A 27,352-nucleotide genomic window follows, 5' to 3' on the forward strand; every position below is an offset into this window, starting at 1 on the left:
TATTGTGTAATTTCCCATGGAGCACATGGAAAATCAGCTTCAGAACATCATCAACAGCAGCTTTTGCCAGTCTAGGAGGCTTGTTTATTTTCACCCCAAATGGTCTTCCCATGGAGCACATGGAAAACTCCACTTCACCAGGAGAACTATAGTCAATTTTCCAGGTTTTTCTTACTTCTGACCCTCAAGACCCAGAACTAATAGCAAAATGCCAAGAGCCCAAATGCAAAGCCCTAATTGGAACATGGACCCATAAACTAGTCCAGGGAACAAACACCCCAATTTCTAAGGGGACCCATGTAATACCCCGAAAATTCGTTATTAAATTTCTTATAATTTTCGAGAAAGTACGATTTCGTGGTTCGAGGGTGGAGCGAAAGTGTTTCGGACGAATAATTACTCGAACGTTTTATTTTCGAGGGGTCAAATAACTGACTTTTTATTTGTTGAGTTTCTCCAAAAACTTCCTTCACGAAAGTTGTAGAGCACGTCCATACGAATTCGTATGTATGCGGAACACGAAAATCGGAGTTCGTATGAGAAAGTTATGGTCCGCGGAAAAATCTACTATTTTCGAAAATTTTCTATAAATAGAGGATTTTCGAAAATGGAAATCACTTTCCATTTCTATCATTTTTCCGGAAAATTCCAAAACCTCTCTTCTCTGTCATCGAAAACCCAGACCCGAGCCTGAAGAAAACAAGACAGAAACTTTGTGGAAGGTTTTCTGATATTACTTCATTATTGAAAGTGATTGAAACTGATTACAAGTTTTTCCTATATATTCACAAAGAAGAGAAAGAGAAACAGAAAAGCTGATCCTTAATTAAGGGACAACCCAACCATAACTTAGCTAAACAACTCTAACAACCATAACTTAGCTAAACAACTCTAACAACTAAGGTAAGCTATTAACAATATAAAGTAAGGCTAATGACAGTGAACAGAAACAGCCATACTGCAACCATACTTCCAATACTCCCCCTCAAGCTGGATCAAGGGGATTCATTGATCCAAGCTTGCCCAAAATTTTGTGAAACTGAGCAGTGGGAAGGGATTTGGTGAAAATATCAGCTAACTGATCATGACTTCGGGTGTAGTGAGTATCAATGATCTTGGATTGGACTTGAGCTCGAACGTAGTGACAATCAACTTCTATGTGCTTGGTTCTTTCATGAAAAACCGGATTAGAAGCAATATGCATTGCTGCTTGATTGTCACAAAAAAGGGACATTGGTTGACTACTAGGAAAACCCAATTCGGACAGGAGACCTTTTAACCAAATGAGCTCACAAGCAGTGGAAGCCATAGCTCTATATTCAGCCTCTGCACTAGAGTGAGCAACAACTGTCTGCTTCTTGCTTTTCTAGGTAACTAAGTTACCACCAACAAATGTGTAGAAACCGGTAGTTGATTTATGATCAAGAGAGTTCCCTGCCCAATCAGCATCTGTGTAACCCATGATTTGAGTGTTACCATTGTTTTTAATCAAAACACCTCTTCTAGCAGAGCCTTTGAGATAACGAAGAATTCGTTTAACAATGTGAAGATGAGCCAAAGTGGGAGAATGCATGAACTGACTGACAATGCTTACTGCATAAGCTACATCCAGACGAGTAATGGTAAGATAAATAAGCTTACCTACCAGCCTTTGATAATAGCTCACATTCAGGAGAGGCTCACCTTGTACATCAAATTGGAGCTTGCTGTCAAGAGGAGTGCAAGCTGGCTTGCAATCCTGCAGATCAGTATCTTCTAAAAGATCAAGATTCAAGAACGTATTTTCTTTGGATTAGAAAAAGACCTTTATGAGAACTGACCACTTCTATACCAAGAAAATATTTGAGAATGCCCAGTTCTTTCAAAGCAAACCTATTTCGCAAAGATTGCTTGAGAGTATTAATCTCTTCAACATTGTCACCTGTCACAATTAGATCATCAACATAGATGAGCACCACAAGCTTACTTGTTGAACCAATTTGAACAAACAAAGAAGAATCTGCATTGCTTCTTTGAAAACCAACTTCCTCAAGTACTGAACTGAGCTTGGCATACCAAGCACGAGGAGATTGCTTTAAGCCATAAATAGACTTGTGAAGCTTGCATACTATCTCACGATCATAAGATTGAGGATGACCTGGAGGCAACTTCATATAAACCTCTTCTTTCGGCAATCCCATTCTGTTGAGGAGTACCAACACAGCTTGTTTGATGCACAATGCCTTGTGTTCTCAAGTATTGTGACATGTTATTGGACATATACTCAGAACCATTATCGGATCGTAAAATATGAATAGATGATGAAAATTGAGTGGTGACAAGTTCATGAAAATCCTTAAAAACATCCATAACTTCACTTTTTTGTTTCAAAATATACAACCAAGTAGTCCTCGTAAAATCATCTACAAAGGTTACAAAATACTTAAATCCATCATAGGACTCAAGAACTGGACCCCAAATGTCTGAATGCACGATTTCAAAAGGATTACTAGCCCTAGACAAGGAAGAAGTAAATGGTAATCTAGAGGATTTTGATAAATGGCAGACATCACATTGATTAGTTGCCTTGCACATATTTGGGAACAAAACAAAAAAACAAAAAACAAAAAACAAAAAAGACAACACTTTCTCAGAAGGATGAGCCAAACGTTGATGCCACAGGTGATGATCTTGTGCTAAACTTGAACTAGCTTGAAAACCCTTAGAGACAAAAGAGTTTTTTGACAGATAATAAAGTCCATTCAAGAAGAAACCTTCACCAATCTTATTCTTGGTGATGAGATCCTAAAATATAACATTATAAGGAGAGAAAATGACAAGGCATTTTAAGGTATGTATAATTCTTTTGACGGACAAAAGTTAAAAAGGAAAGGAAGGAACATGAAGAGCAATTGATTCAATGAAACTAGAAAGTAGTTTTAGTTTTCCCTTTCCCAAAACAAAAACTCCTTTGTCATTTGCTACTTAAACTTTAGAAGGAATGGACAATTTTTCAAAATCATGCAAATTTTTGAGTTTATTTGTCATGTGATCCGTAGCTCCTGAGTCTATAATCCAATAGTTATCCATAACACAAACATTGAGAGTAGTTGACAAGGATTTTAGAATAGCTTAAGCTTCTTCAAGAGCGACACAGTCAGTTTCAGCAAGAAAACCAGCAAACTTCCCAAGGAGTGCAGTGTGATCTTCAATCCCAGCCATGGCTGTTTCTTCACCTCCACCATGCATCTGCTTCTTGCTAAGATAGGCAGCAAATTCATTGATTAGAGTAGTGGGATTGGAGGTGAAGTTCATCATACCCTCAGAAGGTGTAGAAGAAGCTGCTGCAAGGTTTGCTTTTGGTGGATTCCAACCCTTTTGAGGACCTTTGCCTTCCTTTAGAAACTTCAGCTTCTGTTCAGGATGGAGAACCCAACATCTATCCTTGACATGTCCAACACCCTCACAGTAGCTGCATTTCAAGTCTAGTCTCTTGCCTTTGTACACCTTAGCTTCAACTTGCCTGTGATTGGAAACATAAGCTCTAGTTTTAGACACACTTGTCTTGATCTCCATATTCATCACCTTTTCTGAACCTCTTCTCTTTGAATGGTAGCACACACATTGTTGAAAGATGGTAACTCAGCATTCATAAGAATGTGACTTCTTAAATCTTCATACTCTGAGTTTAAGCTTGCAAGGAGTTGAAAAATCTTGTCCTCCTCAGCTCTCTTTAACAAAACACTAGCCTCGATGGTATGAGGTCTATAAACATCTAGTTCATTCCACATGCTTGTAAGACAACCAAGATGTTGAACAAAAGGCTTACCTTCTTGTTGAAGATCTGCAATATCTCATTTGTGTTGAAAAACTCGAGCAGCATTATTCTGATTTCCATACATCTCTTTACCATGTTTCCAAAGATGCATAGCGGACTCAGAAAAGCTGAAAATTTATGCTATTCCACTCTCCATAGAGTTAAGTAGCACAAGATATAACCAGCTGATCCTTGCACAGCAAAGAGTCATATGTAGGAGAGTCATCTTTAGGCTTTTGTATGACTCCATTGACATAGCCAAACTTGGACCTTCCTCCAAGTGCACGTGTAACAGCTCTAGCCCAAGAAAGATAGTTGACTTCATTCAACAAAACAGAACTAAGACGTTAGTTTGGGTCTATTGGAAGACAGAAAACAAGACAGAAACTTTGTGGAGGTTTCTGATATCATGAAGAAAACAAGACAGAAACTTTGTGGAAGGTTTTCTGATATTACTTCATTATTGAAACTGATTACAAGTTTTTCCTATATATACACAAAGAAGAGAAACAGAAACAGAAAAGCTGACCCTTAATTTAAAGGACAACCCAACCATAACTTAGCTAAACAACTCTAACAACTAAGGTAAGCTATTAACAGTAAAAAGTAAGGCTAATGACAGTGAACAGAAACAGCCATACTGCAACCATACTTTCAATAGACCCAAACTTGGAAATTAGACCCGGCCAACGTTCCTTTCTTCGGCTATGGCAGACGACGAAACCAACCCAGATCAGTTCCTCTCCTTCGTCCGGTCCCCCCTACGGCGGTCTCTTGCGCCGATTTTGGCCCACGGTGATGCATTGAAGCTACGAAGATGTGAGGAGGCGGACTTGATCGGTTCCAAGATCTCCGGCGACGGCTGGGCTTGAAACTGGTCTCTTTATGCTCGTGGAAGCATCCTTGTTCGATCCTTGGAGGTTTGGTTGATCGATTTTCCGGAGAAGCTTTAACTCACAGTGATATTTCCATCAGATCGATAGTTCTGTGATATTTATGGGCAGATGGGCGTTACGAATTTGCTCGATTTCTCCCCATTGAGAATCGCCTAGATAATTCAAAATTTTCGCATTTTCCTCGCAGTGGCAGCAACCAGTTCCCCATGATTTGCATTCGCACTTCCTGTAGCATCCTCTATATTCGAAATCGCTAGCTCTCGTTTTTTGCTTTTTTGGTTTTCTTCTGGTTGTTTCTTAAGATAGATCGTAAGCTTCCTCAACTGAATTTTCAGCATCTCCATGAGCTGACTTCTTGGCGACCTCTCATCTGCTTCCTCATCGCTTGAATCTTCAATCTGGTTTGGCTTACTCTCCTTGTGCTTCTGTATGCCCGAGGAAGAGACAACCTTTTGACCAAGAAGCCTTCACTCTTATTCCAGTTAGCAAAGTAGGTGAGGAGTTCTTTCCCCGAAATTTTTCACACCAAAATTTGACACTGTCTGTGAAAAAAGACTTCATAAAACTAACATAGTGGGAATGGTAGATTTCGAACCAGTTCCATCCAACAAGACCGGATCAGATGGATCACAAAATGGCCAACATGCCAACGTGCTTAAGCAGATGAAGAAGATGGAAGAAAACTCACGGCAAAGTCCAATTGGAAGAGGAGGGAGGACACTTGCAAAAGATTCTCCAATGCTTAAGGTAGTGAGTATTTAAGCTATATATAGTAAGTACAGTCGAGATTATTACTGTTTCTGGTGGCTTTCTCCAGGTACCTCACACAAAATGCTATACCACCTGGGGTATCGATCCAACTCCTAAATCCTGTACCAAGAATACAACGTTAGAGGGGTAAACCGTACGAGACGGTTTACGCCTCTCCGATGCCCAAGTAAGATACTAATATATAATTGAATTGAGTAATAGTAGATAAAGAAGTTATTACCCGTAAAAGGTGGTTGTGCTGATGCCTTAATACTCGAGCATGGGAAAGGAGTTTCCCTTATCTTCGATGTGGGACGCAGGTTGTTCTTCTGATGCCATATCAGCCCTCTGTTGTGTAATTAGATGGGCTGTGCTAGCCATGCCCCGGGCCCTGGGTGCCCGGGATGACATCCCTCATGGGCCCCGCCATGGTGGGTCGTGAACCCGGCCCATGGCATGGTACCTGGGTATCCCGATGGGCCCCAGCCGATAGTGCCAAACCTAGTGAAGATTTCCCTAGTATGTACAATTACTTACCTGGATTATTCACCTTACCAAATTTTTATAGGTGAGCCAAAGCGGATATCTTGGTTAGTGTGCATAGTAGTGTGCAACTTGCACAAGTCATGCATTAGTACATCCATAACCCCTCCCTTAAGATGAACTGGGGGAGTGTTTTCCTCTTTCTACGGATTTGGTCGAGCTGACCGGTTTCACCTTATTCAGATCCACCTCGAGGGGATTTCGCCTTGAAGAATTTCTCAAATGGGTTGGGCCGCCTCCTTCTCGCCTATTTCTTGATTAGAACCCAATTTCAACGTACCCAGATCCGCCTCGAGGGGATGTCACGTCGAGAAATTACCTAAATATATTGGACTACTTCTCTCTGACTAGAACTCTATAGGATCCCACATCGCCATAAGAAGAGGAGGTGATGTACCTTATATGTGCAGAGACTCACCTCTCCATAGTAAGACGTGTTTTGGATGGGAGCACAAGAACAAAATCGTGAGGGCGCACTACAAGAAAAATGGCCTTTTGCAAGGAATTTTTTCCTTGTAAAAAACTGGAAATTCCTTGCATTAACAAGAGGCCCTTGCAAAAGAGCAAACACAACGACCTAAAATTCCTTGCATTTGAGTTCACAAATTAATGCAAGGAAATATTGTTCATCCCAAATGTAAGGAATTGAACACTTGAGGTTAACTGATATACAAGGAGAATTCCTTAATTCCTTGCATTTGAGTTCACAAATTAATGCAAGGAAATATTGTTCATCCCAAATGTAAGGAATTGAACACCTGAGGTTAACTGATATACAAGGAGAATTCCTTGCATATCATTCCTTGCATTTAGTATTAAATTAATTAAAAAAAATGAATAAAAAAGAATACCCCAAATGTCATTCCAGATTTTTTTTATTTCTCGATCTAATTAAATACAAGTAGTTCGTTTGTACATCAAAATTTGAGTAAACTCTAATCTATAACAAGATTAGCAAAATCAAAGCAAGCCTGGACTAAGAGTCATTTACTAATATAAGATGAAAAATACTGTATGTGTTTTACTGATGTAATCTTAAGCAAAAGAACAAACAAATATACCAAGTCCCAACAAAAATAGAAGCACCGACAACCTGCAAAAAAAGAAGAAAAGAAAATCAGATACTAGCCAACCAAATGTACTCCAAACCAAAACCCCTGCAACCTAAAAGTTTTGTATAAATGCATGTCATTATTACTTAACAAAGACACAATGCAGAACAGATCAAAAACCAAATTTAGTGTCAAAAAGAAAATGAACCCTATAAAAGATGATACCTTTTCAAAACGAGGCAAAGCAAGCTGGCAAGAATGAGATGTTTAAGAGTCAATCTTAGATTGGAATTTGCAATCCAAAATTTCTACCACATATGCTCCAACATAAGCCCCAGGAGTAGCTTGCATACTGCCAATGTATGGAAAAGCTAGTGTTGTATGCACTGTAAGTAACAAGTGCAAACGGAGCTAGACTTAGAGAGAAACTAGACTAATATGGACAAATGTGCATTCAACAAAGGGTAAAAATGAAGACGATTGAAATCAATTTCTACAACTCCATGACTCCTTCTTCTCATTAAAACAGATTCAAGGCAGCACACAGGTAAGAAATTGATATCACAATCATCAACCACAGAATGAATTACATGTAATATTTAAGTTATGAATGCAAAACTAGAAAGAGAGACACTTTCTAATACACCATATCATAACTCATGATTGAACAAGAATAGAAAAGAATCGGTATACTCACACATAAGATAGTTTTTCTTTGGATTTAGGAAAGTATAAAATACTTGGAATCACATCATTTACTACTATATAGGGGTTGTTACTTGGCCATATCCAACATCAACTCTATAAACAAACGATGCACCATATTGAAGTAAACAATCGGTAAATCCACCAGTTGACAACCCTGAATCAAGAGCTACTTTGCCAATAATATCGATACCTAGATATTCAATGCATGGCAGCTTCTAACTTATGTCCTGCTCTGGATATACAAAACAGAGGAACAAATTAGCATAACAGGTCTTACCAAAGTTCGAGCATAAAATGATTCTCATATAATGAAGTGTAGATTGGTTTGTTAAAGTGAATCACCTAGATACATATTTGGGGACTTCAGCCATATTCTTTACAATAGATTTATCAGATACTGGAGTATAGGCTTTGTTGACCACCTTCCCATCCACCAATATTTTACCTACACCACCAAACAGATATGTAAAAAGTTTACAACTTCATTGCAGGCTTTGCTATTTTTCAATTTCCCAACCCATTGTAGGGACATCAAGTTCAAATGCCTACCCAGAAAAGCATCCGTTCTCCTCAGACAAGTGAGGTTTCTTTTTTTTTTTAGCTCAGAACATTTCTTCTTTTTCTTCTTTTTTTTTTTTTTTTTTTGGTGAACTCATAACATTTATTTTAAATCCAAGGAAACTAGGCTAATTATTATTTCCTTAATGAACAAAATTCATAAAGTGGTTGAAGTGCAAACAAATTAAACAAGTAAAAGAACCATTGCTAAAGCAAAACAAACCAGACCCACTTCATGTCTATAGGAAATCAAGCTAAAATAAATAACTATGCATATATCCATATATATTGAAATTGTGGAGGGATGAACAGCAATTCAAAAAAACACACTTGATTACAATTTGGATAGAAGAAATGGGGAAAACAAAGTACACCCAACACCAAGTATGGATTGAAGTTTTTGTTCCAGAAAAACCCACAATGATTTGAACTTTCATAAAGTGAAAAAAAAAAAACTAAGACCCAGAAGCAAGTACCAGTAACAAAGGAAATGTTTAGTTCAACAAACATCAAAAATTAAAGAAATTTCAACCCCAAGTAGAGTAAGGTAAAGAATTGAACTTTGAAATAGGGATTGATCAATTGGAACAGAAATTGCATACGTACTGAAAAAACAAAGAAATGGGAGCGAAAAGGTGAAGGCCTTTTGTGTATTGGGTTCTTTTTCATCGTCTCTGCAAAACAAGAAGAATTTCAGTTGTTTTACCATCAGTTATTCAGAAATTAAACCCATAAGTGAAATTGAAACTCTAATTCAGAAATTAATAGCATACAAAACTCTTGGAGAAAATTTAAACCCATGAGAAGAGAGACCTTAAAAGTTTGCGGGAGCAAAAGACCGGATGAAGGTGGCGATGACAACGACGAGGCATGAAATCGAGAAATTAGCTTCAGCGGTTGGGGTATTCAGGGATCGGGTCTTCTTCATCCTAGAGTAAGAGAGAGATTTTCTCCAATAGCCAAGTGATAGACCAGAGGAGTTAATAGTGAAGGGTTGGGCAAGGAATTAACTGGAAGTCCTTGCCTTTAGATTTTCAATGCAACGATTATTAACGTATATACAACGACTTTATACCTTTTTGGATTTCAAAAAATTATATACAAGGATTTGATACATTCTTTGCAAATGCTAAGAGCCAAACGCAAGGACTTGCAATATTCTTTGGATAAAACCATCAGATGCAACAGAGGTCGCCCAACTTAATCACGCATTATCTATGAGAACCTGAGACCTCTAGAAAAGTCTCTTTTTCCGACTTATTCCCACTACACCTTTTCCGACTTCTTCTTCAAGATCGATCACCGAATTTTCACTTTACGCCTCAATATCTAACAATCGCTGGCCTCAATCGAAAACTTTCTACACTGATTAAGTGTGTTTTGCTCTATATATGTCTAGTACTTGTACGTTTATTTCATTTTCTACCCTGTTTAAGTGTGTTTTGCTGCGTATCTGTGTTTCAGTAGTTTGATTCCAGATGAGTGTTCTATGTTGGAATTGTCGTGGTTGTTCACGACAAGGTTTCCTGTCACAGGCTGCCTTTTTGAGAACCTTGCTAGCTTTTGATATATTTTGTTTGTTTGTTAGATACAATGTGAAATGATGCTGCAGCAAAGGTTTTGGTTAGTAAACTTCCATTTTCTAATTAATTACATCTCTATCCCTGCTGAAGGGCATTCTGGTGGCTTGCTTTTGCTCTGGAACAATTCGGTGTATAATATTCATGTGTTAGTTCCGCATTCTCGTTTTCTACATTGTCATATTATGCATGTTAGTTCGGAGTTCCAGTGTGATGTTACTTTAGTTTATATGTATCCTCAGAAACATCAACAATTAGCTCTTTGGAATGAACTTAGTTTGTTGCATACTAATGTCCATGATCCTTGGATTCTTATGGGTGACTTTAACTGTATTATAAATCTGAGTGAAAAGATTGGAGGTGTTAGAAGAACTAATAAACAAGGTATTAAAAAGCGCGCCTCAGGCGCGCCTTGAGGCTGAAAAGGCGCGAGGCGCATGAGAAAATGAGTGTGCTTTGCTGGTGAGGCGCAGATCAAGGCGGCAAAGGCGCCAAAAACGCGTCCAGAGGAGTTCAACGCGGACGCTCAGATTTTTTTTTTTTTTTTTAACACCAAAACGACGTCGTTTTGGTGTTTTGGGAATTAAAACTCCCTTAGGTCTCGAGCTGCAGTCATTTTCGAGTTGCTTCAGCCTCCTTCATCAAAACTCCTACTCCTTCACTTCCAAATCTCAATTCCCAAGCAGCAAATTTGATAAAATGATCAAGAGCCCATTGGTTTTCTCAAGGATTTCGCTCTAAAGGAGGCTGTTTGCAGAATTGGAGCAAGAAATTTTCACTTTCAAAGTTGATTTGATTTGAAGAGTTTAAGCCTTTAAGGTATGAATGTTTATCAATTCAATGTTGCGATCCAACTTTGTTTTTCTTGTCATGATAGAACTAGTCCCACCCATGTTTATGGTCAAAGTATATAAAAGGTTATCCAGACTGAGCAACTGTTTTGGAGTTTATTACAGATTGAGTTCATCGAAATAAACTCAGCAGAGGACGAATGTGCTAGTCTTTGGTTAATGAGAAAAAAGAAGTCTTCGGTCTTTGGTCAATTTACATACAATAGTTGAATCAACTGATTGTTATGCTGCGCAGTTTGTTTAATTGATATGCTGCCTAGATTGTTATGTTTTGATTCTTGGCAGAGTGTACATTATGCCCAGATTGTTATGCTTATATGTAATTGATAGGTATATTTTGATTCTTGGCAGATTGTTATACCCAGATTGTTATGTTTATATGTCATTGATAGGTATGTTTTGAATATTGGCATATTGTTATGCCCAGATTGTTATGTTTATATGTAATTGATAGGTATATTTTGATTCTTGGCATATTGTTATGCCCAGATTGTTATGTTTATATGTAATTAATAGGTATGTTTTGAATATTGGCATATTGTTATGCCCGGATTGTTATGTTTATATGTAATTGATAGGATGCTATGTTTTGTGCAGGCAACAATGTAATATAGCTCTTTATACCTAAGGCTTACGCCTTACGCCTCAAGGCGAACGCCTTACTGAGGCTCTCTCGAAAACGCCTCGGCTACGCCTTAGCCTTTTAAAACATTGCTAATAAATACATGATTCAGTTTAGAGACTTTCTTAACAAAGGTTGTTTAGTTTCTCTTCCTTATAATGGTACTGCTTTTACTTGGACTAACAGGCAGCAATACTGTGATAGAATTTGTGTACCCTGCCCGTAATAGGGCTCCCACCTCACGCCTTAACCTATGAAGATTCTATTCTGGAATGCTCGGGGCATGGGCAATGCCCCGACTCAAAGAGTCTTGCGTAGGATGGTTCGCAGATATCAACCCTCAATTATTGGTATTTATGAACCTTTTATTAATTTAAGTACACTTAAATCTTCCTTTTGGAGTTCTTTAAAGATGTTTCCATTAGCTGTAAATGACCGGGGTGACCAACCTCCAAATATTTGGCTCTTCTGTGATCAAGCTATTCAACCGACCCTATTACTAGTGACAGATCAATAGCTTACAATCTCTTGCACTTTGAACTCTGTCAATTGTGTTCTGACCTGGGTTTATGTTAAAACAATTGCACTGGAGCGTCGTCGACTTTGGCGAGATCTACTTCATGTTAAAATTAACTTTGTCGACGGGCCTTGGATAGTGCTAGGAGATTTTAATTGTGTTCTAGGAGCTCATGAAAAAAGAGGTGGAATTCTTCCCAATGCGGTTTCATGCTCGAAGTTTCAAGATATATATGTCAACTAATTGTGAACTAATTCATCTTCCTACTAAGGGCTTGCCTTATACTTGGACAAATATAAGGGGTATTAGTGCAAGTGTCGAAATGAGGCTTGATCGGTGTCTCAGTAATTCTTCTTGGATGGATATTTGGCATCATTTAGAATGCTCCACGCTGCCACATTGTTCCTCAGATCATTGTCCTCTTTTAGTGTCCTTCTCAAGGCCCATGCTTATTCAGAGATCACCGTTCTGGTTTCAACGCATGTGGTTGGATCATCCAAGCTTTCTTTCTTTGGTGACAGATGTCTGGCAGAGTGTTCAATTCTATGGCAATCTAATGTTTGTTCTGGCTTCTAAGCTTTGGACTCTCAAGCAGAGGATTTGGGCTTGGAATAAAACTGAGTTTGGGGATGTCAACATAATGGTGGAGAATTCCTTTGTAGACTTGGATATAATTCAGCAGGAAATTGCTAGTTTGGGTCCTTCAGAAGACAGGCTTTCTAAGGAGAGTGCTGCTAGTGCTCAAGTTCATGTGGCCCTTGCTCTTCAAGAAATTTTTTTTTGTGATAAATCAAGGATTAAGTGGCTTACAGAGGGTGATCGTAACACATCTTTCTTTCATGCAATGGTCAAGGTTCGTCAACTAAAACAATCTTTATCCCTTATGAGAGATGGAAGCCATATTATTGATGACCCAAAAGAGATAAGTGATCATGTAGTAAATTATTTTAGGGAGCTCTTCACAGCAGATCCTTCAGTTAGAGATACTGGTCTGGTTTCTCAGGTAATTCCAGAACTTGTAACTAATGAGGATAATGCTCTGCTAACAGCCATTCCCGCGTCTGAGGAAATTTTTCAATCTATGTGTTCCATGGATCATAATAGCTCTCCAGGTCCAAATGGCTTTGGGGGAGTTTTCTTTATGAAATGCTGGTCAATTGTTAGTGTGGAGGTAGTCAGAGTTGTTCTGAGTTTTTTCACTAATGGTTACATTCTCCCCCATTTTAATTCAAACCTAATGATCTTCATTCCGAAAGTTCCTGGAGCAGACTCAGTAACACATTTGCGTCCCATTGCTATGGCGAATTTTGTTTTCAAACTTATCACAAAAATTATATATAGCTGATAGATTAGGAAATATTGCTACTCGGATTATAACCCCAAACCAAAGTGCTTTTCTTAAAGGCCGCACTATTACAGACCCTATTATATTGACTTCAGAGTGTATCAACCTTCTGGATCATAATTGCAAGGCTGGTAACATAGCAATTAAGTTTGATGTGCGAAAGGCTTTTGATACTCTAGACTGGGGATTCTTACTTTGTGTTTTGAAGGCTTTTGGATTTTCTGATGTTTTTCGGGATTGGATTAAAGCTATTCTGGGTTCTGCGCACTTGTCAATTCTGATAAATGGTGCAATGGAAGGGTTCTTTTCCTGTTAGTGTGGAGTTCATCAAGGCGATCCCCTAACACCTATTCTCTTTTGTCTTGCTGAGGAAGTATTGAGTAGGGGTCTGACCAAGCTAGTTGAAGATGGATGTATTGATTTAATATCAGCTCCTCTTGGTATTACTCCACCCTCTCATGTTCTTTTTGCAGACGATATTATGGTTTTCATGCGGGGTATCAAGCGTTCATGGAGGAATATGGCTTGAATTCAGGGCAATGATTCATCAAAGATAAATCATTAGTTTTCCTGGGGAAATATGCTTATCGTCGGCGTTTTATTATCCAGAAAATTCTTGGGGTCAAGCAAGGGTATCTTCCTTTCACTTATCTATGCGTCCTGATTTTCCAAGGTCGTCCCAAAAGAATATATTTTCAGCCTATCGCAGATAGAGTTTGGTGCAAATTATCAATTATCATCTTGGAAAGGTTCTTTACTCTCACAAGCGGGTAGGCTGTAGCTCATTCAGTCAGTGATTCAAGGCATTTTGGTTTACAGTTTTCAAATTTATGAGTGGCCAACAGGCTTACTTTGTGACCTTCAATCTTGGATTAGGAATTTTTCTGGACAGGTGATCCATTAAAAAAAGGCATTCCTCTTGTAGCTTGGCGTCATTGTTGTAAACCTAAGGAGGAAGGAGGTTTGGGACTTCGTGATCTCTTTGAGGCGAATCTTGCTCTTCTAATAAAAAGGTGTTGGGAGGTGCTCTCTTCTTCTTCTCTGGCTTCTGTCTTGATGCGAGCTCGATTTTTTAAGGAAGATTTTCAGCCTATAAAATCTTACAAAAGATCCTCAGTTTGGTTGGGTCTCAAAAAGGTTTGGCATACATTCTTTAATTCACTACAATGGTGTGTTGGGGATGGTAGGAAAATCTCATTTTGGCTAGATAATTGGCTGGGTGAGCCTCTGGCTTCTACTATTAGAGTAAGTAGTTTTGTTCCTCTTCAAGCCAAGGTGCACGAGTTTATTGTGGATTCACACTGGGTTATTCCGGCAGATTTTACTGCTTCATTCCCTCAAGTTGTAGAGAAAATACATCAAATTGCTTTGCCTATGGAAGACACATCTGACTCACTTTTATGGCCAGGATCCTCTTCAGGAACTCTGACAGCTAAGGAAGCCTTTATGTTCTTTTCAAATCATATTGATCGTCGAAATTGGGGTAAGGTTATATGGGACAAAACAATTCAACCACGCAGAAGCCTAGCTTGTTGTTTGGAAGGCTCTTCATGGGCGATTGCTAACCGATGATGCTTTACAGCGGCGAGGTTTTTCCCTCCCATCTCATTGCTCTTATGTGGTAGTCATGCCGAGTCAGATGTGCATCTTCTTCTACGCTGTCCTCGAGTTGTGGAGTTATGGAAATGGGTTTGCCTTCTTTTTTCTCATTCTTTCTCCCCTTGGAATGCTCTTGAGGACGTGTTTTTTGGAGCTTCTGTTTCTGCTCTCTCTAAGCATAAACGTCAATTTTGGTTTCTGGTAACTTGCAACCTAATTTGGTATATTTGGATTACTAGGAATCTGCTGCATTTTGAAGGTAAGGATTTTAATGTGCTGGATCCCCAACGTCATCTTCTGGGATTATTCAAGGGGTCTGCTATGCATTCCTTCCATCCCTACAATAAACATGCGGACGTTTCTATTTACTCTATTCTTGGTATCTCGCAATTGTCAGCCACTGCTCTCAGTTTCATTCCATGCTTTAATTCTTAAGAGGTGGCGCAGGTTTTTCTATGTCTTCAAAGGAGCAACTGTCCTATGGAACGCAAGGACAAGAAGCTGCTGTTGGTTTTGCATGCATGCACAATTAAGTGAGCATTTGTTTATCATCTCTAGTTAGAGAATTGTAAGATTTGGGAGGTCAGGTTTTGTTCCCCTCATTACTTGTACTATCTTTTTAATAAAATAGTGGGTTGTTTGCCCGCTCTTCCAAAAAAAAAAAAAAAAGTGAACGCTGAGATCGAGTTTTATCCAATTACAGGTTCAGATCATGGTTCGATATTTCTTCTTTTAATCCTAATGTTCCTATGAAACGTAGAGCTTTTAAATTGGAAGCTATGTGGTTTATCCATCAAGATTTTTCAAACATTGTTAATACAGCTTGGCTCTCTCCTACAGCAAGAAGTGCTACAGAAAATTTTCTTTCCAAAGTTTATGTTTTTCAGGCTTTAGCAAGAAATTGGAATTTTTCTGTCTTTGGTAATTTGTTCCATCAAATGAGATAGTTACATTCTCAGATTCAAGATATTCAAAGTACTTCTGCAAGTACTTCTTCTTACCCTAACCAAACACTAGAGTAGTTTCATTTAATCAACCAACTTGAGTCTTTGTTTCGTGAGGAAGAATTGTTTTGGGCTCAAAGGGCCAAAACTAAATGGTTACTAGGTAATAGAAATAATAAATTTTTCCAAATGCAAGCTACTATCAAGCGAAAGAAAAACCAAATTTTACGAATCTTATAAAAGACGACCTCAATAACTAGACTAATGATCAAGATCAAATTGCCTCTATTCTTATAAGGGCACGTTTACTTACTTGGAAGGAAAGGGAATGATTACGGGGTAAAAACATTCCTGCGTTTACTAACACATAAAGGAATCGGAATGATTCCGAGTAAAAGAATTCCTGCGTTTACTAACAAATGAAGGAATCGGAATGGATGTAGGTCCCACCTCCATATCAGGAATCGATTCCTGAATACTCAGGAATTCAATTACGAAGGGGGGAGATGGGTTTAGGAATCATTCATCCGGAATCAATACCGATTCATTTCTTCTCCCATTCCACTTGTCTCCGATTTATGATTATTTCCATTCCAAGTAAGTAAACGTGCCATAAATTCTTTTAAAGAACGGTTTACAATGTCTGTTCACCTTCTTCTGAAGCTTTATCTTATTTATATCTTATATTCACCCATGCATTTCTGAGGAAGATATTAATAGTATGTATTAGGCTCTGGTTTCTTTGGATGATGTCTTTCAGGCTGTTCATAACATAGGTCCGATCCTTTGAAAGCACCTGGACCTGATGGTCTTCCTACTATATTTTAGCATACTTTTTGGAATCAGGTTAAAGATCCTTTATACAAATTAGTCTCTGATTTCTTTTCTTCTAATATTGATTTGTCTCTTATTAATCGCACTAACATTGTTCTTATTCCAAAGACCGATAATCCAGAAACTGTGAATCATTATCGCCCTATAAGCCTTTGTAATGTTGCTTACAAGGTTATTACAAAGATTATGATTACTAGACTTATACCTTTATTGACTAAACGCATTTCTAATAATCAAGGAGCTTTTGCTCCCGGAAAGTCTATTCATGATAACATTCTTATAGCACATGAGTTATTTTCTTCTTTTAACAAGAAAAGAGGTAAGATGGGATCTATGGCAATCAAACTTGATTTAGAAAAGGCTTATGACTTTCCTAATTGGGATTATTTAGATGCCAGTTCAAAAGCTTTTAGGTTTTCCAATAATTGGATCAGCCTTATTACAAACTGCTTACGTACTGTTTCTTTTTCCCTTCTCCTTAATGGATGTCCTCAGGGATCTTTTCGGCCTAATAGAGGAATTAATTAAACAAGGAGACCCTCATTCACCTTATTTATTTATTCTTGCTATGGAACCCTTTATTAGGAAACTCAATGATCTTACTACCATGTCTAGAACACATGTTGCCATTTTAACCTCTACTCATGGTTTCAAAATTTCTAATCTTATGTTTGCGGATGATTGTCTTATTTTTGCCAAAGCTTCTCATTTTGCTGCTAAAAATATTTTGCATACTTTAACTCTCTTTTCTGAAGCATCAGGACAGCAAATAAATTATCACAAGTCCACAATTTTCTTTTCTAATAACAATTCTGCATCTATTAAAAGAGATATTGGTTGTTGTCTAGACATCTAGCATAAAGCTTCTATTGGTTGATATCTTGGAGTTCAGAAAATAGTTTGTTGGAAAGATCCTCTTAACTTCAACGATCTTACAGTTAGAATTCAGAAAAAGTTAGCAAGTTGGAAAGCTCATACTCTCTCCCGAGGAGGTAAGTTAACCTTGCTTAAATCTAATCTTTCTGGAATGCCTAATCATATTCTGCTTTCTTGTATTAAATGTCCTCGTAGTCTTTCTGACAGAATTAATAAAGAGTTCAGGTAGTTCTTCTTGGGTAAGTCACAAGGTCATGTTGATTGGAATCAAGTTTGGCTTCCCAAATCTAAAGGTGGTTAAGGGGTAAGATTACCTAGTCATTTTAATAAAGCTGCTTTAGCCAAATTAGGGTAGAAAATCTTAACTCAACCTCATAATTTGTGGGTTCAGTTAGTTCCTAGAAAGTATTTGAAGCATAATCACTTTCTAACAATTCAGAAAAAGGCCTCAAACTCTTTAGCTTGCAAAGGTATTCTAGATGCTAGAGACTTTTTTTCTCAAGGCATTATATGGATTGTGGGATATGGCCAGAGTATTTTATTTTGGTCTTTCAATTGGGTGTTTCCTTTTTCTTTATATTTAATCTTGCCAGAAGATCAACGAGCTCATCTCAACTGGAATCTCACAATAGCACAGTTCATTACTCATAATACTTGGGATATTACTGCACTTCAGAATTTATTACCTCAGGATGTTGTTCAACAAATTTTAGCGATTCCTATTCCTATTCATCCTAGACCTGATAATTTTGTTTGAGGACATTCATCTTCAGGGGACTTCTCAATCAAATCTGCCCCTTGGATCCAATCACAGACTGTTCAGTGTCATTCCAGAACTTCAGTTTTAACAAAAATGTGGAAGTTTAACATTTCTCCTAAAGTTAAAATTTTTGCTTGGACCCTACTTCGAAATGCTTTAAAAACTAAAGATAAGCTTTCTTATTATAATCATAATATTTCTCCACAGTGTTCATTTTGTCTAAACACAGTAGAATCCGTTGATCATCTTTTTATGGATTGTCCTTTTGCTGTTCAAATTTGGTCTTCAGCTCCATCTCCTAATCCTTTATCTTGGAATAGCTCATTTTTGTCTTGGATTGAGCATTTGAGTAAGAACTCTTCTTCCGCTAAGGCGCTGGCTTTAATTCTTTACATTATTTGGGTTATTTGTGTAGTACCCTGGAAATTCATTAATATTTTTATGAGGATTTTCCGGAATTTAATTAGTGGTTATCGGATGGTTTCGTGGCTCGTGGATGGAGCGGAAGTGTTTCGGGCGAATAATTATTCCAGAAGCATCATTTTAGGGGGGTCGCAAGGGTTGAATTTTTATACGTTGGGTTTCTCAGAAAACTTCCTTCACAAAAGTCGTAAACCGCGTCGATACGAGTCTGTGGACATAAGGAATACGAAAATCGGAGTTTGTATGAAGAAGTTATGGCCATTGGAAAAAGTTTCCATTTTAGTATAAAGGACGAAAAATTCCAGAATTTGCAAAAAAGGCTAGATTTCCATTTTGGGAAACCCAGCTCTGTTTCTCTCTCCCCGAGCCCGAGTCGCCTCGCCACCTTCGCCGGTCAATTTCTTCGCCGTCCGGTCACCATAGGACACGATTCCAAGTGGGCTTTGTTCGCCTAATCCTCCTCTAGAGGTATGTGGTAACCATCGAGCGTGGGACGAGCTGTGGTGGGCGCTGCAAGGCCGAGAAGAAGCCATGACGGGGATGAAATCGCCTTGATAGGAGTCGGCGATTCCGGCCACCATAGCCGGTGTTTCTTGAGGGGTTTTGTAGCCCTCAGGCTGGGAAAGGATTCTCCCAAGGTAGCTTGGAACGATTTCACTTGTGGAGGATCAATCGAAGCTTTGAAGTTCTAGGGTTTCAATCGGCCCGATTTATTCTAATGTAAAATTCGATCAATTGGTTTATAATTGGACTTTGATGTAGTTATGAAAGTTATAATTGGAGTTGAGATGGAGAACTTTGGTGTTGGAAGTTTTGCCAAATTCCGACTTTGGGTCGGCGGCGGCGGCGCCACTGTGGTGGTGTTTTCCGGCTTTTTCTGGCCACCTCAGGGATAGTTTATGTTTGTTAATGTCTAAAAGTTCGGCGGTAGCTGAACCTTTGTTAACGCTGATCCGGTGGGCGGATCGATACTTGTGACGTTCTCAAAGTCTCCGCTACCTGTCAAGTAAAATACAAAGGGCGTCAGAGGGAGACCGCGTTGGGCGGTCTTCAACTCTCCGATGCCTAAGTTAGTCAATGTATTTATGTTGACAAAGTAACAGTAGGTAAGTATTGAATGCGTAATTAATGAGGAGAGAGGAGAGAACCTTTTATAGGTGAGGAAGAGGTTGATCTTCTCTTTGTTTTCGATGTGGGACTGATGTGCTTCAGTCCCCAGCTCTGGGAGCTGCTGATGCTACCTTGGCGCGGCGCGTGGCGGCGCGTTGGCGGTGATCTGGGGGTGATCCGCCGCCGAGGTTGTAGCCCGCCTGGCGGTGTGTTTGCATGTCATTCCCTTGGTTGGAATTAGTACCTTTGGCGGTCGAATGAGCATGGCCCATTATAGCTAATTATGCTTGCAAATGTACATGTATGTACAAGTCCCCCAATTCCCCAGTCAAGGAGGGCAATCTTGGTTGGGGAGTTGTTCGGCGGTTCGAAGCGTTTTCTTCCGCTAGGCTTGCAAGAGCATAATTAGCGTCAGTGCGTTGTCAACCATGGATTTTACTGAGCAAACGCTTTATACCCTTTCGGGTGGGCCTCTGCTAGGCCCCCCAGGGAGTCCCCCACTCCCCGGCTAAGATAGACCTCCGGATGGTCCGTAAATTGTTTGTTGAGGGGGAGCTGCGCGGAGCAGAGGGTGTTGGGTAGCGAGCCCAATCTTTAGCACCCAAGTGACGGGGGTCAACGTGCCTGATCAGGGCCGTCGTAGACTGTTGACACAAGTCCCCGTGTCCCGTAGGGACCGTCTGACGGTAACGCCGCGTGGCGGTCGTTGTCAGAGTGAGGCGTGGCCTCTGGATCCGCCGCTGGCGGAAGTCCCCCCGCTGATTGGAGCAGGAAGCAGCGTCCAGTAGACGTGCCTGGCGGTATTTTATTGAGCGATACTGCGCTGAACAAAGTACGCGGTCTGCAAGATGATAAGGGGCTCCGCTAGAGGTGTGTAGCGGAAGATGCCCCGCTTGCAAGATGTCAAGGGAGAAGTTCCGCTGGCGGGGTTTCGCTCAGCGGAGACTTCGTCACTTGGAAAATGACAAGGGAGAAGTTCCGCCGGCGGGGTTTCGCTCAACGGAGAATTCGTCACTTGGAAGATGACAAGGGAGAAGTTCCGCTGGCGGGGTGTCGCTCAGCGGAGACTTCGTCACTTGGAACATGACAAGGGAGAAGTTCAGCTGGCGGGGTTTCGCTCAGCGGAGACTTCGTCACTTGGAAAATGACAAGGGAGAAGTTCCGCTGGCGGGGTGTCGCTCAGCGGAGACTTCGTCACTTGGAAAATGACAAGGGAGAAGTTCCGCTGGCGGGGTTTCGCTCAGCGGAGACTTCGTCACTTGGAAGATGACAAGGGAGAAGTTCCGCTGGCGGGGTGTCGCTCAGCGGAGACTTCGTCACTTGGAAAATGACAAGGGAGAAGTTCCGCTGGCGGGGTTTCGCTCAGCGGAGACTTCGTCACTTGGAAAATGACAAGGGAGAAGTTCCGCTGGCGGGGTTTCGCTCAGCGGAGACTTCGGACGGTTGGGGAATCCATCGCAAGTGGTTACCTCCACCAGACGCTTGGTCTGGTGGTGGTAAACACGTGTTGAACCCGTAGAGGGTTAGCGTGCGCAGGCCTGTCCCCTAAGCGTAGCCGTCTTCTCGCCATTAATGATAGTAATGATGGATTTCGTAACCGAGGCGACGCCTCGGTTAATCCGGAGAGTAAGTGAAAAGTGGTGACACGTGTATGGCTGGTGTGTGATGTCGTATTTTAGCGGACGGCCTAGAACGCGTTGATGTTGACATAAAAGGGGGGGAACCTTAGCGAGATTTGACATTTTGTGAAAACTTCAAACCCGAGTCGTCGTCTTCAAGCTCTCTGCGATTTGCGAATAGAGTCCTGCGGGGCGAAAGCTGTGGAGTCACCGGGTCTTGGGAACGAGGTTTCTATTGGCGAGGACAAGCGCTTGCAATCACAGCAAAGGTTTCATCAGTAAGGTTGGTTCTCTGAATCCTATCCCTGTTCCATGGAATTTCTATGTACTTGTTGTTGTCAGTTTTCTGGGTTTTGTGAATTTGGGGTGTTCTGAGTGTGTAAAGTGGGCTTTGGGGGATGGGTTTTGGTGTTTTTGACAGTTGGGATTTCTGGGTTTGCTAGATGGTCGAATCTGGGTTCAGTGTTTGTTGGTTATTTGTTCCTGTTTTTGTGATTTCTGGGTAAACTGTGACTGATGTTCTTGTCGATAACTGATGTAAGAATAGGCTAGATCTGTGCTTGTGCTAATTGGTGTGGGTTTTAGGGTTTGGGATGGCTAACGTCATAGAGATATCGAGCAGTGAGGATTCCGGGTCTGACGTGTCGTTCAGCGCGGCGGATAGGGTATTTATTGACTCGTTGCGTCCGTCTGCCCATGCAGGAACCTCACTGCCGGAACCGCTAGAGGTTGAGCCGCTACAGACCATACCTTGGGCAATAGCCATGGGTCGTACGTCACGTCCGGAGAGCTCTAAGGCGGGTGAGGTGGCGGCGGCCAAAGCTAGGCGCGACGAGCGCTTGGCGAGCAACAGTGCCGCCAGCGGATCCGCTGGGGATGAGGAAACAGGGGGGGAGGACGCTGAGTCCGCGTGGTTCCTCCGGGATGGCACCCCCGTCGACGAGGCGGGAGGGCGGATGACTCTCGCCGCTGTTAGCAAGATGAAGCGGACGTTCCGGCTGCCGGGCTCTGTGAAGCTGCGCCCGCCGACTGCGGATGATAAGGCGTCAATTCTCCCGGTGGGATTTGCGGCCGTTCACGAAGCGATACTCCGCCAAGGAGTGACATTACCGCTGGTGCCGAATATGCAAATCCTGGTGTGTGAATTCGGCCTTGCGTTCGGTCAGGTTTGTCCCAACATGTGGCGTCTGCTGCTGGCGATGAACTCCTTGTGGCGGTTGTCCGGGTGCGAGGGGCCTACCGTGGCGGAAGTGCTTCACTTCTACGAGCTGGTGTACGTGAAGCGCCAGGGTTGGAGAGGGCAAGTGAACCTGAGCCGCCGTCAGGGAGCACCGAAGCTGATAGAAAACCTAAGGGATTCAATGTCCTATTGGCGGGGGACCTTCTGTGTCGCCACGGAGGGATGGGAGTACCAGGCTGGAGCGAACGAAGAAGGCCCGACGTTTAGGATTAAGTCGGAATTCCAACCTATCCGAGGTTGGTGACCATTTTCCGCTGGCGGTAGCCGGCGGGGTTTTTATCTTGAAGGCTTTGTATTCTTACTAATCCACTTGTGTTTGTGCAGCGGGACTGCGGTACAACCTAACGCGGGAGGAGGAGTGTCGCATTGCTCGTATCAGAGGCTGCTGGCGGAACCGTAACCTGCTGGACTTTAGACTTCTGACTGGCTGGGAGTTGCTAGTCGACCAGAAACTTACTCGCTCCGTTGGTAAGAAATTTCCGTCAGACCGATGTTTCCTTTGTAATAAGTAGCCGAGACTGACTGGTTTATGTATATTTTCCCAGAAACTCCGCCAGGAAATAAGTCGAGCCGCGACGCTTTCGAAAAAGCAATGGACCGCGCCGAGGTGGACAATTATCTGGAGACCATGTACGCCGAGGGGCTGGCGGCCCAACAGACGCTGGTGAACCCCGAGACACTGGCGCTGAGCCAGTCGGAGGTTCCGGTAGTGCTGCCAATGCCGCACCACTCCCATCTTGGTGAGGATGGCCTGCCGGTAGTGCATGCGGGGGTCCCAGTGGCTGGCGGGAAGAAGGGAGGCGCTGCGGCTGGGCAGCAGAAAGATCGGATGCCCGCCAACAGGCGTGGCCCCCAAAAGGAAAAGGTGGTGCCGCCGGCGGATACTGTCATTGCAGCAAGGGAGGAACCGCCGGTGAGGGTGACGAAGACTGCCGCCGGGAACCAGAGGGCGCCGGAGAGAAAACGTCGGCAGGCCGACTCCCCTGACGAGGAAGAGGGGGAGGACGTGGAGGTGATCGGCTCGCGCCGACAGAAGAGGGCCCGAGGAGCTCTGTCGAAGACTGTTGTGGGGGAGGGAGAAGAGCCCGTCGCCAGCGAGCTAGACTCGTTTGCCGAGTACGCACCGTTCATGACAGATGGGGAGCGGGAATTTCTCTTCCACCTATGCGAACGGCTAGGGTTCGGCGGCCTAGCGGGTATCTCACGCCCGACAGCAATTGACCAATCGCCCTTCAACCTGGCGTTTGGGCAAATATCTGCGGGACTGCACGACATGTTTGTGGCGGCGTCGAAGCAGCCCATGGTCGAGGGGGAGCTGCGGGAGGAAATTAAAGGTCTCCAGAGGGAGTTGGCGGAGGAGAAGGAGAAGCTGGCCGAGGCAGAGCGGCGCCTGGCTAAGGCAGAGTGTGACCTTGCCGATGCCCGCGGTAAGCTTCGCGTGGCCATCGAGCGTGACTTGGAGAGGAATGACCGCGTCTCCAAGTTGGAGCGGGACGTTGCGTTGCTGGAGGAGCGGATTGCCGCCAAGGACAAAAAACTTATTATCGTACAGCGGGAGTCCGCCGCCAGGGTGACGGAGTTGAAGCGGTTAGAAGGTGAGGTTGCTCGTCTGAGAGCTGAAGGGAATACCGCTGCGGCAGCCGCTGTCGAGGCATTCAAGCGGTCTGCGGAGTTTAAGAAGGCGATGACCGAGTCGGCGAAGGCCGGGGCCCTGGCAAACATAGATATGCTGAAGCGGAAGGGTGCCATCGACTTCGCCAAAGCGTCGCAGCCCGATGCGCCGCCAGTCAAGAGTACCCCCACGGAGAGAGACGACGTGGCCGCTCCAGCGGGAGGTGCCCGGTCAGGTAGCGGGGAAAGTGGTGCGCATCCGGCGGAAGGGTCCCAACAGACTCCCAACCCCACCCCATCAGAGGTGTCGCGCGCTGGTTTCCTGGCGGTGCACACCCGTGCGGATGGCACCATCGAGACTCCAAGTCCGACAGCGCGAGGGTCCGATCAGACGAGTCGAGCGGTCGTGCCGCCGCCTGCCGAAGCAGAAGATGTCGAAGGCCACCCCTGAGGCCAGTTTGGATCGCTCCCGATTTTTCAACTTTGTTTCTTTTGTAGCCGTTGAGGCATGCCATTTTGTAATGTTTTGCTGAATAATATGAAATTTTGAGTTTGTGTTTGCCCCATGTGTTTGTACCGTTAGTACTTTGAGTTACATTTTGCTTTTGTCAATCAATGACACATTAAAGGAATTAAAATTGGTCCACGTGCACCTCGTAGCGGACGAGGTCCGCTGACGATCGCTGGCGTTGCCAGTTGCCCTCTCTCTCTCAGCTTTCCATATTTATTTTCACATCTTGACTTGGTAACAATGGTTTGAATAATTCCTCGTTTCATTGATAGCTGATTGATCAGCGTACAAAAGTGGGGTAGTACCCGTCGGGTAGCTTCCCTTAGCTAAATATTAAGCAAAAATTTAGCTAAGTCAAGATGCTCCTGGGTAGCGGTCTGACTATTTGTAATAATACTGAAGGTGTTCAGTATTCCAAGGGTGGGCCGATTTGACGCCATCCTTGTCCATTAAGTAGAAGGTGCCTGGGCTCACGACTTCCACAATGTTGTATGGGCCTTCCCAAGTTGGGCGGAGCTTTGTTGGTGGTGGAATGACTTCTTTCATTACCCAGTCCCCCAGTTGGAGGTTCCGGGCTTTGACTCTGGCGTTATAGAAACGCGGTACCAGCCTTTTGTTTTGCAAGTTGCGCAAATGGGCCTTGAGTCTTTTTTCTTCTAGGAGGTCCCTGTCCAGGTTGATGCCGTCGCCGTTGGTGTCTGGGCAGTAGCCCTCGACCCTAGCGGTAGGCTGAGTTACTTCAATAGGTAGGACCGCCTCTGTGCCGAACATCATGCAGAAAGGAGTTTCGCCGGTGGCGGTAGTTGGAGTCGTCCGGATGGCCCATAGGACTTCTGGAAGCTTCTCCGCCCATAAACCCTTGGCGCTGTCGAGCTTCTTTTTTAGCAGCTTCTTGATTATCTTGTTTGCTGCTTCGACCTGGCCGTTGGTTTGGGGATGGGCGACAGATGCAAAACTTAACTTGGTGCCCAAGTTGGCGGTGAACGATATGAGTTCCTTGTTGTTGAACTGTGTACCGTTGTCTGTAATGATTGTGTGTGGGACACCATAGCGGCAGTAGATGTTCTTCCAGAGGAAGCGAATGACCTTGGCGGTAGTAATTGCCGTTAGTGGCTCCGCCTCTATCCATTTGCTGTTGTAGTCGATGGCTACAATGATGTACTTGAATTGGCCCTTGGCGGTTTGGAATTTTCCCATCAAATCGAGGCCCCACGTGGAGTGAACCCAAGGGCCGATGATGACTGACAGAGGTTCCGCCGGTACATGTGGGAGATCCGCGAATTGTTGGCATTTGTGGCAAGACCTCGAAATTTTCCGGGCGTCATCACCCAGTGTGGGCCAGAAGTAGCCCTGTCGCAATGTGCGGTTGGCCAATGATCTGGCACCTGAGTGGTTTCCACATTCTCCGCCGTGGATTTCCGCCAGGACGATCTTTCCCTCCTCTGGGGTTAGGCAGCGGAGGTTGGGGTAGGTGAACCCCTGACGGTACAGCTTGCCATTCTGAATGTTGTAGCGGGTTGCTCTCCGCTTGAGCTGTCTTGCTTGGATCTTATCCTCTGGCAATGTGCCGTTGCGCTTATATGCAATGATCTCGTCCATCCAGCTGGAGTTGACTTCAATGTTGAAGATCTCCGCCAGGGTCTTTGTGATGCTTGGCTTGTCAAGGTATTCTACCCTTGTGTCCGCTGGACTCTGATGTGGCTGGGCGGTTGCCAGTCTCGCCAGTGAATCAGCCTTGGCGTTCTTTTCCCTGGGGATTCGTGTGATGTTGTGAAATTTGAACTTTTTTAGCAACGTTTTGACGTACCCCAAATATGCCGCTAACTGCTGGTCCTTGGCTTGGAAGCTGTCGTTGACCTGGTTAACGACTAGCTGGGAGTCGCTGAATATGTTGACGTTGTCAGCCCCCGAGTCAATGGCGAGGAGTAGACCGGCGATGAGTGCCTCGTACTCCGCCATGTTGTTTGAAGCATTGAAGTTGAATTTTAACGTATATTCCGCGTTCAGTCCCCCGGGTCCTGTTAAGATGATTCCGGCGCCGCTGGCCTTGGCGCTGGCGGAGCCGTCCACATGCAGGTTCCAATCTGACTGTGGGGGGGCTACCTCCTCAACGGTCACCATTTCTGTTCCGGGCCTTGTCTCAACACCGGGCTCCGGCTGTCGCTCGGTTAGCTCAGCGATGAAGTCCGCCACTGCCTGGCCTTTCATGGCGGTTCTTGGCCTGTAATCTATGTCGAACTCGCTGAGCTCAATGGCCCACTTGCTGAGGCGCCCCGAGTGCTCAGGGTTCTGCATCACTTGCCGCAGCGGCTGATTGGTTAACACATGGATCGTGTGAGCCTGGAAGTATTGCCGGAGGCGTCTGGCAGCAACGATAAGTGCGAGGGCCAGTTGCTCCAAGGGAGGATATCTTGTTTCTGCTCCGTTCATGCCTCTGCCGGCGTAAAACACTGGAAGCTCATCTTGGCCTTCCCACCGGACAATGGCGCAACTTACCGCCGATGCCGAAACCGCCAGGTAGATGAATAGTGTTTCTCCTTGCACAGGAACAGAAAGGAGAGGGACTGCCGCCAGGTATTCCTTTAAGCCCTGGAACGCCGCCTGGCA

At 43.1% G+C, this 27,352-nt stretch overlaps 1 long non-coding RNA gene across 2 annotated transcripts; it reads right to left on the reverse strand.

Moving 5' to 3' along the window:
• Positions 1-6,844: 6,844 nt before the first annotated feature.
• On the reverse strand, positions 6,845-9,515 carry LOC133735870 (uncharacterized). Of its 2 annotated transcripts, XR_009859309.1 has the most exons (5): positions 9,117-9,515; positions 8,910-8,977; positions 8,088-8,190; positions 7,263-7,977; positions 6,845-7,078 (listed from the first exon to the last, which is right to left on the reverse strand). It is a non-coding gene; the product is annotated as an uncharacterized LOC133735870 (long non-coding RNA). The 2 variants fall into 2 exon arrangements; XR_009859308.1 differs by having other exon boundaries at positions 7,263-8,190.
• Positions 9,516-27,352: the final 17,837 nt, after the last annotated feature.

Source organism: Rosa rugosa, chromosome 3 (genome assembly GCF_958449725.1).
Source record: "Rosa rugosa chromosome 3, drRosRugo1.1, whole genome shotgun sequence".
NCBI lineage: Eukaryota > Viridiplantae > Streptophyta > Magnoliopsida > Rosales > Rosaceae > Rosa > Rosa rugosa.